General features: G+C 46.3%; 1 long non-coding RNA gene across 1 annotated transcript in view; it reads right to left on the reverse strand.

Annotated features, from left to right (window-relative positions):
• Nucleotides 1–943: 943 nt before the first annotated feature.
• LOC141146144 (uncharacterized) overlaps nucleotides 944–19,313 on the reverse strand; it is a 111,854-nt gene continuing 93,484 nt past the window's right edge. The window contains exons 4-5 of the long non-coding RNA XR_012244728.1: nucleotides 16,572–16,734; nucleotides 944–1,521 (exon numbers count right to left, since the gene is read on the reverse strand). This is a non-coding gene — a long non-coding RNA (uncharacterized lncRNA). The remainder of the gene's footprint in view (nucleotides 1,522–16,571; nucleotides 16,735–19,313) is intronic.

Raw genomic sequence — 19,313 nt, forward strand, 5'->3', positions numbered from 1 at the left:
GTACAACCAGCCTGTTGGGTTTTTCCTGAATGAATAGTGCTGCTGGCTATAGCTGGCATCATTAATCATTGTGTTCTGCTGGCAGGTAAGGCTCCCCACCGGCAGAACACCATAGCACTGCAGGAGGCATTCCCCCATCAACACTGACTGTGGTGATGAGAAATCAAGCAATTTTCTTTCCTTCTACACGTGGTGGCAGGAAAGAAAATTGCATAATCTACGGCCTGTCTTAGGCCGACCATACACTGAGGGAATTTCTTTCCTGTAATCACGGGTTGCAGACAGTGTTGATGTGAGAATCCCTCCTGCCAAGCCATTGTCTGCGCTCGGCGGAGCAGCCACTAGAGACAATAACAGGTAAAACCTGGCATGCTGGTTGTACCCAAGTTAATCGATCAACTTGGTACATTCAGCCTGCCCATACACAGTTTGAATCTCGGCAGTCCATCTTACTCTACAGCAAATCTATATTTTCATAAGAGATCTCCAGTCAATTCAATGAGAATGACAGCTAATAGCATGTTATCTTCAAAGAATCCAAATGTGCCAGAACCAATACTTTCTACTGTATGTGATGTTTAGCAAATTAAACTGCAAGGTGATATCAGATGGAATACAAAGTAGGAAATTATTTGTTGTGAGTAGCCTTGAAACAAACCTCACCCATAACAACAGTAGGAGATGCAAGTGCAAGGCTACAAAAGTCACTCATGCAAGCAACAGCAAACCTGATTTGTTGCTGGTGAGTGAGAGATAACATTATGATCATTGGGTCATTCCTTTAGCTAAACTCTTAGAAAGGAGTACAGAAGCCTCTCTTCCTACCCTCCACCAGGGAGGGAAATGTAAAAAGTGGGAGACAGGCTGCGGTAGGAATAGGGGGTATTCGAGGTCCACCTTCTGAGTGGTTTCATGCCACCTATGTATGGTACTTTTTTTTTTTTTTTTTTTTTTAAAGATGCAAGTCGTCCTTCAGGCGACGTTTGTACCACATCCACAGAGGATGTTTTTTTTCCCAGTGTTACTGTCGTGGTGTTAATTTGAAGAAGCACGTGGATGATTTATTCAGTTGGATGTTCCACACATTCTTTATGGACATCTGTTGTGTCTTGTAGAGTTTTATTCATTTATTTAGGATTTGTAGCCTCTTTATATATTGAAGATAAATGCTTCCAATAAATATTTAGCTAACACAGAAGACAGTTTGTATAGAAAACTCAACAAATATCTAGTAACAGAAGCAAAACGCTTTATTTTTCTTAGTTGTCCACAAGCAGCAGGTGTGAGGAAGATGAACTGTACTTTACTGATTAAAACAATTGACCATGGCGCTTCCTGAAAGGCTGCCAGTGATGCTGGCACCGGCCAATGCCATGGTACTGGCGGTTTCTCTCAGGTTGTCCCGGATTGCACCAATCCTATCCATGTGACTTCCGCTGGCACTCAAGCTGCCGGTCATTCCTCCTACGCTTCCTTCCCCAATACTGGGATTGTGACGAGCCTCGGCTACAGATGTGGCATCTAAACAAAAAACAGACACAGCGTTACAGCAAAGCATAGGACATCTTAATGCTGCAGACTGACCCTGCCATCCCATCTGCAATGTCCACATGGAACAGAAACTGCCATCAATCATGTGGATGGGTGGCACAGCTTACATGATGTTTTCTTGCTCAACAAAGACATACTGTTAAAGCGTGACCACACAAAGGCCTAACCTTTATTTAAAGCGTATTTCCACCTTTGCATTCAATCCCCTAATAAATGTTTGTGTGTTCCTATTCATGCAGCATACCAAAAACTATTTAACCACTTCAATACCGGGCACTTATACACCTTCCTGCCCAGACCAATTTTCACCTTTCAGCGCTGTCGCAGTTTGAATGACAATTGCGCGGTCATACAACACTGTACCCAAACTACATTTTTATCATTTTGTTCCCACAAATAGAGCTTTCTTTTGGTGGTATTTGATCACCTCTGCGGCTTTTATTTGTTGCTAAACAAATAAAAAAAGGCCGAACATTTTGAAAAAAATAAAAGTTTTGCTTTTGTTTCTGTAAAAATTTTTTGTAAATAAGTACGTTTTTTCTTTCACTGATGGGCACTGATAAAGCGGCACTGACAGGCACTGATAAGGGGGCACTGATGAGGTGGCACCAATGAGCGGGCACTGACGATGGGTACTAATATACGGCACTGATGGGCACTGGTAGGCGGCACTGATATGCAGCACTGATGGGCATTGATAGGCGGCACTGATGGGCACTTATGGGTGGCACTGGTGGGCTCTTATGTTTGGCACTGATAGGCGGCACTGATATGCGACACTGATAGGCATCCCTGGTGGCACTTGCAGTGGTAGGCATTGGAGTGGGCACTGATTGGCAGCTGCCTGGGCATTGATTGGCAGCTGCCTGGGCACAGATTGGTATTTCCCTGGGGGTCTAGGGGGCATACCTGGTGGTCCAGTGTGGATGGCCATCCTGGTGGGCCTGGGCGGCTTCCCTGGTGGTCCTGGGTGGGATCCGAGGGGGGCTGTGCTGAAAAACAATCAGCACAGACCCCCCCGTCAGGAGAGCAGCCGATCGGCTCTCCTCTACTGGCGTCTGTCAGACACGAGTGAAGAAAAGCCGATCACCGGCTCTTCCTATTTACATCGTGACCAGCCGTGATTGGACACGGCTGATCACGTGGTAAAGAGCCTCCATCAGAGACTCTTTACCTAGATCGGCGTTGCGGTGTGTCAAAGTGACACACCGCAACAACGATCGCCGCAGCGGCGCACAGCGGCTTAATATCCTGATCATATCATATGACTCCCGGTCAGGATATTGAAACCATTTTGCTGCCTTCATTTTGCTATATGGCGGGTGGCAAGTGGTTAAGAAAATATTTCTGGCCTTTCTAGTTGTTGTTTTGGAGCAGGTTTATACATACAACTTCAAACTATTCTGAACAATTTCAAGGTGCGATTAGAGGGATAAACTGAGGGAAAATGCATTACCATACAATACGCCACCAAAGCTAGTTTACAACTGATAGAGATCTGCCAGCACAGTACAGAAAGGATTAATTATGGTCTACATAACTCCCAAGCCCCCTACTTAACATTACATAGCAGGGGAAATATAGGCAAAACTTTTAGGCCCCTTTCACACGGGGGGTGGAATGCACTTGCTCAGCGAACCTTTTTGAGCCCGAGTGCCCAAACCGCAACGCAAAACCAACTTATTTCTTTCAAAGTGCCAACACAGAATTAAACCTGCCAGCGTCTCTGTACAGAGGATGGGACTGATCATCCCTCTGAAGGAGCCCTAAGGGACCAAAAAGAATGCACTGTGCAACATACACTGACCTACTTGACACATGCACTGACCTACCTGACCATTGCACTCACCTACCTGACCATTACACTCACCTACCTGACCATTGCACTCACCTACCTGACCATTGTACTCACCTACCTGACCATTGCACTCACCTACCTGACCATTGCACTTACCTACCTGACCATTACACTCACCTATCTGACCATTGTACTCACCTACCTGACCATTGTACTCACCTACCTGACCATTGCACTCACCTACCTGACCATTGCACTCACCTACCTGACCATTGCACTCACCTACCTGACCATTGTACTCACCTACCTGACCATTACACTCACCTACCTGACCATTGCACTCACCTACCTGACCATTGCACTCACCTACCTGACCATTGTACTCACCTACCTGACCATTGTACTCACCTACCTGACCATTACACTCACCTACCTGACCATTGCACTCACCTACCTGACCCATGCACTCACCTACCTGACCATTGTACTCACCTACCTGACACATGCTTCCTGCACTACTAACATCCTCCACACACAGTACAATGTAGATCAGAGGATCCATCCTCCTCCTTACCCTTCCATGGTCTCATCGTCCAGCTGCATTTTTAAAGGGCCCTTATATTTCCCAATTTAAACACATGAGGCCATATAGTGCCTGATGGGTTCCTAATTATATTTTAACTTCTACAACTATGAACACATACAATGTCATTGCTGCCTAAAGCAGAAAAAAAAATGGAGCACAAAAATTCTGAATAAAAAGTAGACTATCTGACATAGTTTGGGGGATCCCAGTCAATTTCAGCTCCCAAGCACTGCTGTAAATCAGGATGCAATGACAGGTTCTCTTACATTCTGCCTCCTGTCCACCCGGGAACGTACCTACAATTCTTTAAAAAAAATCTAGTGACCAAATGGAAGCCCTTGTTCACACGAAGGTACTATAGCATACACCCATGCGAGGGCTGTGCTTGCCCCCAGGTATACCCCATGCAGGTAGTCCCAGTCATGTCAATCGTTATGCAGACAGTGTACGTTCAGGGACATGCACCCAAGTCCTGCTGGCTGTTAAATTGGAAGCATCGACTGAGTTCGTGCATCTGCTGCATCCCAATTGACACGAATGGGACTGCCTGCACGGGGATACATGAACAACTGTGCATCCCATGCAGTCAAACAGCCTTTGCCTGTGTGAATGAGCAGGTAAGAAAGGAGAAAGGCATATGGCCACTAATACATTCAACTACAGTACAAGACATTATATAAAACAGCATAATATGCTAAATAGCATTTGAAAGCACTTTGTGCAGTGTGTGATGAAAATCTGCGGTATTCTCAGAAATTTGTGAACTTCCTGCTGATAAGCACATTATTATGTTAATGGTCTTTGTACATCTTATCAGTTAACGCTCCGGAATGTTGCGTGGAATATGACCTATAGGAAATACTGAATCACTTTATACTTGTACTAGAAGACATATTCACGTCATTCACATGGGGTGTACTACAGTGTATGCCCACACGGGGGCCACGTTTACCCACATGTGGATGCACAGGTGTGCCATGCATCCCCACTGATGTCAACTGGAACGCAGCAGCCACACGGGCACAGCCACTGCTCCCAAACTGACGGTGTGCATTCAGGCTTGTGCACCCGCATGGATATCAAATTGGAAGCAGCGGCAGTGTCCCAATTGACATCAATGGGACTGCCTGAAGACCTGTGTGGGTAAGCACAGCCCTCACACAGGCATACACTGTAGTATGCCCCCTTTGAACGAGGCCTTAAGGGTGCACCTGTCTGTACATATGGATAGGGGAGTAAAGGCACAGGTTAGAGGACCAGCTGCTGAACAAGAGCTGTGATTTTGAAGAATGGGGCAATAATCAGTCTCTTTACATTATATCCCCTTGTTGGAGCTCTTCTGGGGGAAAATAGACTATCTGCTCCCCTGGAATCTGTCAGCTGGCAAAGGGTAACTTTGGTACAATAAAAAGCAAACTTCTAGAAGTGCAAGTACAGTCAAAAATCGAAATCCAACTAAGATGACTTCACTTTAATGAACGAAGAGGTGCTTTCTACTTTTACCCAAAGTGTTAGCACTAAACATACCTATTGAGCCGGTTTCATTATGCTGACCTCACTTCCTGTTAGAGTTACAACATTGTATGCAGCGGTTTCAGTTCCACACAATGTTGTCAGCCTTTTTCAGCATTGCCTCCAGTCACTCCCACCAAGCTGCATCATGGTCAGTCACACCAAGTCCCATCCCTCTACGGCAGATACTGCGGCATGACTAGCGGTTACAGCGAGGTTAGGCCAAGCTCACACTTCTCCATTCTTTGAGAAGGATCGCTTTTCAGGGTGTGGATAAGCAGCCACCATCGGGTGTAAAGGACACAATGCTGCTGCATCATGAATGCTTTAGTTATTTATTTTGTGAGTGATGTGCAGCATTGACCGTGTTTGATTAAAACAGTCAAGTGAAGTAGGGCTATATAAAAACACTCAAAAATGACCAATAAATACAGCAAGATATTAAAGTGCTAAATAAACATAATATAAAGAGCCAATAATATTATTATTAATATAGGATCATAGTGCAATAAACGGTAGTTCAAAAACTGCATAGAATTTCATAAATAATTTAGTCTCTTCAGCTGTGCAAAAACTCCATAGGGTAGTAGCCTTAAAAATATGGTATATTTATTAAATATATATATATATATATATATATATATATATATATATATATATATATATATATATTTTTTTTTTTTTTTAATAAATATGCCATATTTTTAAACTACTACTGCATTTCCCCAAAAATAAGCCCGGGTCTTATATTAAATTTTGTCAGCCAAAAACAAACACACTAGGGCTTATTTTCGGGGTAGGGCTTGCCATGCAATGTGCTATCTTTACAGTGGTTGCAAAATGACAGAATCCCCTTTATCACAAGGTCACATAATGCAAAAGGTCTGCAATGCAACAGTGCAAATACCTTCTTCCATAGCCTGCCTGAGCTGTCTTCCACCGCTCTGAGCACTCCAGAGGGAGGGGGCCGAGATCCCCCGCTGACACCCAAGAGAAGAGGAGATCAGCTGAGCCTTGCTCGGCGCTTCCATGGACCGCCCCAAGCTGTCTTCCCTGCTCTGAGCAATGCGGGGAGGGGGGCCGAGATTCCCCGCTGAGAGAAGATGAGATCAGCTGAGCGCTAAGCGGCGCCGCACCGAACTAGGGCTTATTTTTGGGGTAGGGCTTATATTGCAGCACTCCTGGAAAATAGCGCTTGTCTTATTTTCGGGAAAACACGGTACACTGTGGAGTTTTTGCTACCCTATGCTCAGGGGCGTAACTAGAAATAGCACGGCCCCATAGCAAAATGTTGTATGGGGCCCCCCTGCAAACAGCCCCCCCCCCCACAGCTGCCCTAGTGTCAATGCAGCGTGACCTGTGCCCCATACAGCATGACCTGTGCCCCATACAGAGTGACCTGTGCCCCATGCAGCGTGACCTGTGCCCCATACAGCAGTACCTGTGCCCCATACAGTGTGACCTGTGCCCCATACAGTGTGACCTGTGCCCCATACAACGTGACCTGTGCCCAATGCAGCATGACCTGTGCCCCATGCAGCATGACCTGTGCCCCATGCAGCATGACCTGTGCCCCATGCAGCGTGACCTGTGCCCCATGCAACGTGACCTGTGCCCCATGCAACGTGACCTGTGCCCCATGCAACGTGACCTGTGCCCAATGCAGCGTGACCTGTGCCCCATACAGCGTGACCTGTGCCCCATACAGCGTGACCTGTGCCCCATACAGCATGACCTGTGCCCCATACAGCATGACCTGTGCTCCATACAGCGTGACCTGTGTCCCATACAGCGTGACCTGTGCCCCATACAGCGTGACCTGTGCCCCATACAGCCTGGTCTGCCTGTGCCTCATACAGCCTCACCTATGCAGAGGAAGAGGCAAGCCACCCGGATCAGCAGAGAGTGGGGTTGCCCGCTGTAATAGCTTTCATTTGAATTTCCCCTCTTCCCGGGGCTCTTGGCCCAACGCCTTTGATGACGTCACATGTCCCGCATTGGATCGGCGTTCTGTCTATCAAAGGCACCGGGCCAAGAGGTGGAGCTATGTGACGTGAGCCCCGGGAACACTTGAAGTTCTAATGAAAGCTCTTACATCGGGCAATTCAGCTCTCTGCTGATACGGACAGCTCGCCTCTTTCTCTCCTCTCTCTTCCCCTGGCTGGGAGACTGTGTCGGCGGTGCTCTCATCCTCACTGGGCCCCACTTGGCTGCGGGCCCCATAGCGCCCGCATGGGTCGCTATGGTGGTAGTTACGCCCCTGCCTATGCTTGATATCTCGGATCTGGAGGAGTATTGGAGCAAGGTTATCATAGGGCGCAGACCACACAGGAAGGGAGCCATGGAAAGCTGCAGTTGTTCCCTGTCCAGCTGAAAGATCTACAACAGAGAGGAAGGAGACACAGCTTACCACAAGTGAGTATCTGGATGCCTGACTTGACCCATTGGGGTCTACCCTGGAGGTGAGAGGCTAGAAGCACACTGGGTGTGGATCATTTTAAGGGATCTGCAAGTCATTGTCACATTCAATCCCGTTTTTGCACATGGACACCTTTTTCTTCTACTCCCCCTCCTTTTTGCACTAATTTGCACAACTGAAGAGACTGTGAATTATTTATAAACTTATATTCACAGTTTTTGAACTACCATTTATTACACAGTTGCACTTTGATCCTATATTAATAATAATACAATATTATTGGCACCTTATACTACGTTTATTTAGCACTTTAACCACTTGTTTACTGGGCACTTAAACCCCCCTCCTATCCAGACCAATTTTCAGCTTTCAGCGCTGAAATACTTTGAATGACAATTGCGCGGTCATACAACGATGTACCCAAATTAGATTTTTATCATTTTTTCCCCACAAATAGAGCTTTCTTTTGGTGGTATTTGATCATCTTTGCGGTTCTTATTTTTTGTTTAAAAAATGTAAAAAGACCGAATTTAAAAAAAAAAAATTTTTTTGTTATAAAATTTTTAAAAAAGTAATTTTTCTCCTTCATTGATGTATGCTGATGAGGTGGCACTGATGGGTGGAAGTGATGGGCACTGATGGGTGGCAATAATGGGCACTTATCTGTTACACTGATAGGCAGCACTGCTAGGTGGCACTGATTGGCACCACTGATGGGCATTGATAGGTGGCACTTGTGGGCATTGATAGGTGGCACTTGTGGGCATTGATAGGTGGCAGTCATGGGCATTGATAGGTGGCACTGGTGGGCACTGTCAGGTGGCAATGGCAGGTGGCACTGGCAGGAGGTACTGGTGGCACATATGAGGCATTATTGCCTCTTCCTCTTCGGGACCGATGTCCCTTGCTGATGAGCCGTGATCGGCTTTTTTTTTCTCCTCGCACTGTCAGCGCGAGGAGAAAAAAAAACGATCACAGAGCTTTTGTTTTGATCATGTGGTCAGCTGTCATTGGCTGACAGCTGATCACATGGTAGGGGGCTGGGACCGGCCCCTTACTCGGATCAGTGATCACCCGAGTCTCAGTGACTTGGTGATCACAGCGCGCTCCACGCTTGCCCTGGAGGGCACGTGCACAGGGGAGGCCGTCATATGACGGCCTCCTGGGAATTCAGGTCTGCGCTGTAGCCATCATTCGGCTATAGAGCTGATGTCAACTGGTTAATATCTTGCTGTATTTATTGGTCATTTTTGAGTGTTTTTATATAGCGCTGCTTCACTTAACTGTTATAATTTATCATTTGGTGTTGGTGACACTTCAGAAGTTCAGCAGATTTATACATATTGATTTACACACACTCACATATTTTAATCGTTATACACTTTGAGTAGCGCACAAGCACCCTAACTTTTTATATTGGCCGTGTATGACGCGCTGTTGCAGCGCAGACCTATTGACCAGAACGGTATCAAGATTTCTACATTTTAGAGTGTTCACTAAAAGTGAGGGGAAATCTTCCAACGGGGACACCTGTTCCAGTGACCACTAACCAGTGGAAAATTTCCCTCGCCGTCTCTTGTGTAATCAGGACAGGAAGTGAAGGGAAATCACCCGAACATGAAATAAATAAAACAGGGGTTTTAACAATTTTCTACTCTAGAAAAAAAAATGGTTTTAGCTATACATACATGTATAGCTAAGAAACTGCATAGTTGCCAACAGTCCCGATTTTCCCGGGACAATCCCGATTTTGGGACCCTCGTCCCGGATGCAGGGTGTCCCGAATCGGGACTTTCCATAAGGAAAATCGGGAATGTTTTTTTTTTTGTTTTGGAGCAGCTGGCTCCAGCAAAATGGCGGCCGGCGCTGCCGCTCTATCTTCCTCCTAGTAACTGTCTTGTGTAGTGGAGAGAGGAAGGGGGCTCGATCCGTGCAGCCAATGAAGCGGCTGCACGGCCCCTCCCCTCTCCACTGAAGGAGAAGACAACTGCGACGGCGCGGCGTGTCTTGCCGAAACTAAGTTCCCCTGCCCCGTACTGCGCAAGCGCTGCGCCTGCGCAGTACAGGGGGTCCATATTTGCCGAGGGGAACTTTCTCGGCAGGCAGAAGGCCGGCCGCACCTGCACTGTAGGGGGGTGAGCGGGGGGTGAGGGGGGTCTGCACTTATAGAGGGGGGGCTGCATTGAGGGGGGGCTGCACTTATAGAGGGGGGGCTGCATTGAGGGGGAGGTGGCCGCACTAATTGAGGGGGCTGCATTGAGGGGGGGTGGCTGAACTAATTGAGGGGGGCTGCATTGAGGTGCGGGTGGCTGCACTAATTGAGGAGGGGCTGCATTGAGGGGAGGGTCTGCACTTATAGAGGGGGGCTGCATTGAGGGGGGGTCTGCACTTATAGAGGGGGCTGCATTGAGGGGGGGGGTCTGCACTTATAGAGGGGGGCTGCATTGAGGGGGGGGTCTGCCGGGGGCACCTGATGCAAGGACAGACTCTGCTGGTGGCAGGCGACGTGGCTAGTGACACGCTCAGGGATCCCACTGATTCGGCATTATGGTGAATTGAATGATTTCATTTTATATTACAATGTAATAATAGAAATAATGCGCTTCAATCATCCTGACACCATAACAACCATGGTGCCGGGAGGATTGAAGCGTTAACACCTGGCGTTTGGAGTATCTTTATCTGCTGATTGTTAAACTTTCTAGCATACACATATTTCTATTGTGTAGGATCTGGGGTTGCTGTCCCGTCATTCCCCCTCTCCCCCTCTCCTTCTCCCCCTTTCCCTCTCCATCCCTCATTCATCTCAGACTCTAACCACACCCTCTTGGGCCACGCCCATTTAAGCCACGCCCATTTTTGCCGCGGCGCGCTTCGCACTTACCATTTTTCTAGGTCACGCCTACAAGCGAATGCCCCGCCCCCTAATTATTGCACGGCTCCGCCTACAGCCAAAAAAGTGTCCCACATATTTTTTTTTGCAATGTTGGCAACTATGAAACTGGAGAACACAGAAGATATCGTACAGGAAAATGATTTTAAACCATGAACTTGAGAGTTAAAGGGTTGCATGTTTTACCTATATTTAAGGTTTAACTTGTTCAGCATCTACCTCCCCTCTCCCCCTTCTGTGACATTGGGCCAGGGATCTTCTCCCCATACTTGTGGTCATGATTCATCCCCACAAGGCCGCGTCATTCATTCAGAGTTCTGTGGATGAACTACAATTACCATAATCCATTGCGGTGACAGCTTGTAGTTCTCAATGAACTACCAGGGCACTGATGAACGCTCTGGTAGTTCATTAATCTTCCTGTCATTCAGTAACTGCGTGTTCATATCAGAGGTACAGGCAGACAGCTACAAAGACAGTCTGCAGGAGCCTTACACTTCAATCTGCTGATCGCGGGTGCAATGCTTTAACCACTTCAGCCCCGGAAGGAATTACCCCCTACCTGACCAGAGCACTTTTTACAATTTGGCACTGCGTCGCTTTAACTGCTAATTGCGCGGTCATGCAATGCTGTACCTAAATGAAATTTGCATCCTTTTCTTCCCACAAATAGAGCTTTCTTTTGATGTTATTTGATCACCTCTGCGGTTTTTATTTTTTGCGCTATAAACGGAAAAAGACTGAAAATTTTGAAAAAAAATGACATTTTCTAATTTTTGTTATAAAAAAAATCCAATAAGCTCAATTTTAGTCATACATTTAGGCCAAAATGTATTCGGCCACATGTCTTTGGTAAAAAAAAGTCAATAAGCGTATATTTATTGGTTTGCGCAAAAGTTATAGCGTCTACAAACTAGGGTACATTTTCTGGAATTTACACAGCTTTTAGTTTATGACTGCCTATGTCATTTCTTGAGGTGCTAAAATGGCAGGGCAGTACAAACACCCCCCCCCCCCAAATGACCCCATTTTGGAAAGTAGACACCCCAAGGAAATTGCTAAGAGGCATGTTGAGCCCATTGAATATTATTTTTTTTGTCCCAAGTGATTGAATAATGACAAAAAAAACAAAAAAATTACAAAAAGTTGTCACTAAATGATATATTGCTCACACAAGCCATGGGCATATGTGGAATTGCACCCCAAAATACATTCTGCTGCTTCTCCTGAGTATGGGGATATCACATGTGTGGGACTTTTTGGGAGCCTAGCCGCGTACGGGGCCCCGAAACCAATCACCGCCTTCAGGATTTCTAAGGGCGTAAATTTTTTATTTCACTCCTCACTACCTATCACAGTTTTGAAGGCCATAAAATGCCCAGATGGCACAAACCCCCCCCCCCAAATGACCCCATTTTGGAAAGTAGACACCCCAAGCTATTTGCTGAGAGGCATGTTGAGTCCATGGAATATTTTATATTTTGACACAAGTTGCGGGAAAGTGACACTTTTTTTTTTTTGCACAAAGTTGTCACTAAATGATATATTGCTCACACAGGCCATGGGCATATGTGGAATTGCACCCCAAAATACATTTAGCTGCTTCTCCTGAGTATGGGGATACCACGTGTGGGACTTTTTGGGAGCCTAACTGCGTACGGGGCCCCGAAAACCGATCACCGCCTTCAGGATTTCTAAGGGTGTAAATTTTTGATTTCACTCTTCACTGCCTATCACAGTTTCGGAGGTCATGGAATGCCCAGGTGGCACAAACCCCCCCAAATGACCCCATTTTGGAAAGTAGACACCCCAAGCTATTTGCTGAGAGGCATGGTGAGTATTTTGCAGCTCTCATTTGTTTTTGAAAATGAAGAAAGACAAGAAAAAAATTTTTTTTTTCTTTTTTCAATTTTCAAAACTTTGTGACAAAAAGCGAGGTCTGCAAAATACTCACTATACCTCTCAGCAAATAGCTTGGGGTGTCTACTTTCCAAAATGGGGTCATTTTAGGGGGGGGTTTGAACTGTCCTGGCATTTTATGCACAACATTTAGAAGCTTATGTCACACATCACTCACTCTTCTAACCACTTGAAGACAAAGCCCTTTCTGACACTTTTTGTTTACATGAAAAAATTATTTTTTTTTGCAAGAAAATTACTTTGAAACCCCAAACATTATATATTTTTTTTAAAGCAAATGCCCTACAGATTAAAATGGTGGGTGTTTCATTTTTTTTTTTTCACACAGTAATTGCGCAGCGATTTTTTGGGGAAAAAACACACTTTTTAAAATTTTAATGCACTAAAACACACTATATTGCCCAAATGTTTGATGAAATAAAAAAGATCATCTTAGGCCGAGTACATGGATACCAAACATGACATGAAATTGCGCAACAAAATAAATACATTATTAAAAGCCTTTAAAAGCCTTTACAGGTTACCACTTTAGATTTACAGAGGAGGTCTACTGCTAAAATTACTACCCTCGATCTGACCTTCGTGGTGATACCTCACATGCATGGTGCAATTGCTGTTTACATTTGACGCCAGACCGACGCTTGCGTTCGCCTTAGCGCGAGAGCAGGGGGGGGACAGGTGTGCTTTTTTTTTTTTTCCTTTATTATTTTTTTGCTTTTTTATCTTATTTTTAAACTGTTCCTTTCATTTTTTTTTTAAATCATTTTTATTGTTATCTCAGGGAATGTAAATATCCCCTATGATAGCAATAGGTAGTGACAGGTACTCTTTTTTGAAAAAATTGGGGTCTATTAGACCCTAGATCTCTCCTCTGCCCTCGAAGCATCTGACCACACCAAGATCGGTGTGATAAAATGCTTTCCCAATTTCCCAATGGCTCTGTTTACATCCGGCGAAATCTAAGTCATGAAATGCTCGTAGCTTCCGGTTTCTTAGGCCATAGAGATGTTTGGAGCCACTCTGGTCTCTGATCAGCTCTATGGTCAGCTGGCTGAATCACCGGCTGCATTCTCAGGTTCCCTGTTGAGACAGGAGAGCCAGAGAAAAACACGGAAGACGGTGGGGGGGGGGGGCATTCCCTCCCACTGCTTGTAAAAGCAGTCTAGAGGCTAATTAGCCACTAGGATTGCTTTTACATGAAAGCCGACCGCTGGCTGAAAAGAATGATACCTAAACCTGCAGGCATCATTCTGGTATAACCATTCAAAGTCGTGAATTGAGTACCTGAAGACAAAAAAATGGTTAACAATAAAACACAGTAAACGGTAAAGTATAAAAAATTGCATACCTGAAAAGCAAACATGATAAAACATAATAACAATAAAACATTGCAGAATAGAATACAGTAAAAAAGAGCAGAACAATAGAGAGAGAGAGAACAATGAAACAACAACTATTTTTTTTATTTTATATATTTTTTTGTGTTTTTTTTTGTGTTTTTTTTACACTTTTTTTTGTAACTGTAACTTTTATAACTGTAACCGGTTCCAGGTTCGGGTCTCAAAATGCGATGGAATCTTGGGAGACCCTGTGAAAGTGTGTCCTAGTCTGTGCAATGCTGTACCCTACGCTAATACTCAACTAGTGTATGGTAGCGTTCAAAACATTCACCAATGCAAAGACCAGGATTATCAGGACAGGAGTGACAATAATAGCGGGTGTCACGCCTATATCCGTGCTTGCTGCAGACACGACATCTTTTTTGGGGGGGTTCGTTGGGTAGGGGTACTCGGGAGGACATAAAGAAAATGCCTCTCATGCAGCCGACTGCATTTGGTTGGGGATGTAAATGGGGGAAGTACGGGTGCTGCAGAAGTGGTGGGTTCCCAATTAGGATTGGCAAATGCAGCAGGAAGGGCATTATGGGCACGACGGGCCTGTGTTTGTCTTCTTGGTGGCAGCGCGACACTACTTGTGCTTGCCACCTCACCAGCTTGAACTGCACTTATGGGACTCGCCACGTCACCAAGTGTTACTGCAGTGCTGGTTTGACTACGACCGGGGTGTACTAGGCCACTGGTGCTTGCCACTTCACCAAAACGCTACCAAAAAAAAACTGCCTGACTCTGCGAACGCTGCAGTTATGCGTTTAGTGTTTTGTAAGTGACAGTGATCGATCGATACTGCACTTGGGTGGGCTGGGCTGGGCCGGGCGGAAGGGCAAAACGCAGGTGCTAGCAGGTATCTGGGCTGATCCCGCTAACACTGTGTTTTTGGGAACCCTAAACTGCTGGGGACACTAGTATAGATCTGATCGGATCAGATATTGATCCGTTCAGATACTATACCACTAAGGGAGGCGTATGCTGCGTGCGTGGGTGTTAGCGGTACTGGCGTTAATCTGACAATGCCTGGAGCGACGCATATCACCGCCGGGCGATCAGGGGGCTAAACCTTTATTAGGTAATAAATGGCGGGTGCCCTGACACTATAAAAAATAAACAAACTAACCAGCGTCACCCGTAACGGTTATACGGTGATCACTGGTGAAAGGGTTAACTAGGGGGCAATCAAGGGGTTAAAACATTTTTTCGATAGTATATGGGGGTCCCTGTCACTATAAAACGCCAACGGCGAACCTAAATATTTACCTCCCTAACTAGCGTCACCAGTGACACTAATACAGCGATCAGAAAAATGATCGCTTAGTGACACTGGTGACGGGGGGTGATCAAGGAGTTAAAACTTTAATAGGGGGGGTTAGGGGGGTATCCTAGACCTAATGGGGGCTAACAGTAACTGCCCTACCACACTAACTGTCACAAACAATGCAGTAATCAGAAAGAAAAAAAAACTGCTTGGTGTCAGTGTGACGGGGTGATTGGGGGGTGATCGGGGGTGGGGGATCGGGGGTGTTTTGTGTGCCTGGCATGTTCTACTGAGTGTGTAGTGTTGTGCACTCACAGTGAAGTCTTCTCTCCTCGGCGCCGGAATGGAAAATACCGAGCCGAGGAGAGATGACATCATTTCCTTTGCTGCTGTTTAGCATACAGCAGCAGAGGAAGAACCTGATTGGCTGGGAGTGATCGCGAGGGGGGGCACGAATGGATGTCTCCCCCTCACCTCTCATCGCTCCCAGACACAAGCCGACCACCGATCGGACCCCCCGCCCGCGGGAGGCAGATCACGTACAGGTACATAATTCTGCCTGCCCGTGCCATTCTGCCGCAGTATATCTGCGTGAGGCGGTCGGCAAGTGGTTAAAAAGGCACTTAAAACAAATTAAGGCACTTTTGTTACCTACAAAAGGTGTGCATTTTTTTATTTTTTTTTAAAGGTTAACTTATCCATTAAGAATTGTTTGTTATTCATACTCAGAGTTAGACCCACCTTGGAAAATGGCAGCTGCCATTTAAATTCTGATTGGCTGGAACAGAATACTACACTTTTGGACCGTACACATGATCCGAATATCGTACAAAAACGATCTTCCGAGGAAGGATTGTACGATATTCGGATCGTGTGTACACTACTTTCGACAGCCGATCACGACCGTTCATCCGATATTATTCGATCGGACATACCCGGAAATTTTCCTTGTACAATTCCAAATCGTACGATTTTCATTTAGTTAGTATAGTTGTCGTCCGAAAATACAATACAAATACATTACAACACATGACATCACTTCCGATTTTTTTGTCTGTCGTACGAGAATTTTCATGACTTTATTTACCTATTTAGTTTCTACTTGCGACTATTAAGCGAGAACGGTCGTACGATCGGTCGTACGATATTCGGATTGTGTGTATGGGCCATTTGCGTTGGAGAGCGATTCTATATATGCAACTCACACAATATACAGTTGTACAACCAGGATAATAATATTTACCTTCCGTCCCACATACACCGGTATCCCGATGATCGTTGCAGGAATGGCGATCCCAGCTATAAAGGCAATGCCTACAGGGGCCCCAACAAGAGTTCCCAGCTGCCAAAGAATCTTCTTCCTCCTACTCCATGGCTTCTTCCACCAAAAGGTACATCCTGAAGGGCTGAGGGACACAACAATGACAAGTGTGATTACAGCAGCCAGAAGTAGGGGACTGAAAAAGAAGTACTAGATACTTGTAATCATAATATCTTAGCATGAAAACCATTTTCACTTTAAATACATCAACAACTCTGGAACGATACATAAAATCTTTCATGCTACTGCTAGTACTTTTACACAAAGGTACCATGTTTACCACTTGTGGTCCGGAACGTTTTACCCCCTTCATGACCAGGCCATTTTTTTTCCATTTGGCACTGCACTACTTTAACTGGTAATTGCACAGTCATGCAATACTACCCAAACTAAATTTATATCTTTTTTTCACACAAATAGAGCTTGTTTTTGGTGGTATTTGATTACCACTGGTTTATTTTTTTCCATTTATAAATGAAAAAAAAATGAAACTTTTGAAAAAACAAAAAACAAACTCTTCATAAATTTAGGCCAAAATGTATTCTGCTACATGTCTTTGGTAAAAAAAAAAATCCTAATAATTGTATATTGATTGGTTTGCGTTAAAGTTATAGCGTCTACAAACTATGGTAACTATACTGGAAATTTGATAATTTTTTAAAATAATATAAATGGCTGTGATCAGCGACTTATAATGTGACTGCGATTGCCCACCGCATTGACATCACCAGTGACACAAATACAGTGATCAGTGCTAAAAATAAGCACTGTCACTGTACTATTGACACTGGCTGTGAAGGGGGTTAACATCTTGGGCAATAAAGGCGTTTAAATATGTGCCTATGTGTGCTGATTTTTACTACAGATCTGTTTCTTATCCCTGCTTTGCTCCGGGCTGTGACTGGACAGACTATCAGCAGGTCCCGGCCTTGAATCATTGGGCTGGAACTGCTCATAGACTCCCATTGTGAACAATCACAGCAGCTGTCAGCAGGGGGGGGCAGCAGTACATCGATTTGCCTGTGCAGGACACCCGTCCACAGTACATTGCAGGCAGGCAGTCCGCAAGTGGTTAATGTAGGTCCTTAAAGCAAATCTTGTGACATATATGGACAGCCAATGCTGATATCCTAAAATGACTAGTTGCCAGGGCTGGACTAGGACAAAAATGTGTCCCTGGACTTCATCCAGACCGGCCCAGGGCACAACACATCAGGGCACAGTGCACATTAGGGCACGGTACAGAGCCCAGCACATCAGGGCACAACACGTCAGGGTACAGGGCACAGCACATCAGGATATAGGACATCAGGGTACAGAGCCCAGCACATCAGAGTACAGAGCATACCAGGGCACAGTACATCAGGGTACAGGACACAGCACATCAGGGTATAGCACATCAGGACATAGCACATCAGGGTACAGGACATCAGGGCACAGGTCACAGTACATCAGGGCACAGCACATCAGGGCACAAGACATTGAGGCACAGCACACCAGGGCACAGGACATGAAGGCACAGGACATCGGGGCACAATACATCAGGGCACGGGGCACATCGGGGCACAGGACATCGGGGCACAAGGCACATCAGGGCACGGGACACATCAGGGCATTGGACATTGGGGCACAGCACATCAGGGCACGGGGCACATCAGGGCACAAAGCACATCAGGGCACATCGGGGCACATAGCACATCAGGGCACATGGCACATCGGGGCACATCAGGGCACATAGCACATTGAGGCACATCAGGGCACATAGCACATCGGGGCACAGGGCACATCAGGGCACATAGAACATCGGGGCACATCATGGCACGGGGCACATCAGGGCACATAGCACATCAGGGAACGGGACACATCAGGGCAAATAGCACTTTAGAGAACGGGGCACATCAGGGCGCAGGGCACATCAGGGAACGGGGCACATCAGGGCACATAGCGCATCAGGGCATGGAGCACATAGAACATCAGTGCACGGGGCACATCAGGGCTCGGGGCACATAGCACATCAGGGCACGGGGCACATCAGGACATGGGGCACATCAGGACACGGGGCACATCAGGGCACATAGCACATCAGGGCACATAGCACATCAGGGAATGGGACACATCAGGGCAAATAGCACATCAGGGAACGGGGCACATCAGGGCGCAGGGCACATCAGGGAACGGGGCACATCAGGGCACATAGCACATCAGGGCACATAGCACATCAAGGCACGGGGCACATAGCACATCAGGGCACAGGGCACATAGCACATCAGGGCACATAGCACATCAGGGAATGGGGCACATCAGGGTACATAGCACATCAGGGCACGGGGCAAATAGCACATCAGCGCACGGGGCACATCAGGGCACATAGCACATCAGGGCACGGGGCACATTAGGGCACAGGGCATATAGCACATCAGGGCACGGGGCACATGGCACATCAGGGCACATAGCACATCGGGGCACATCAGGGCACATCAGGGCATATAGCATATCAGGGCACATAGGGGCACATCAGGGCACAGAGCACATCAGGGCACATAGCGCATCAGGGCACATAGCGCATCAGGGCACAGAGCACATAGAACATCAGCGCACGGGGCACATCAGGGCTCGGGGCACATAGCACATCAGGGCACGGGGCACATCAGGACATGAGGCACA

Source organism: Aquarana catesbeiana, linkage group LG05 (genome assembly GCF_042186555.1).
Source record: "Aquarana catesbeiana isolate 2022-GZ linkage group LG05, ASM4218655v1, whole genome shotgun sequence".
Taxonomy (NCBI): domain Eukaryota; kingdom Metazoa; phylum Chordata; class Amphibia; order Anura; family Ranidae; genus Aquarana; species Aquarana catesbeiana.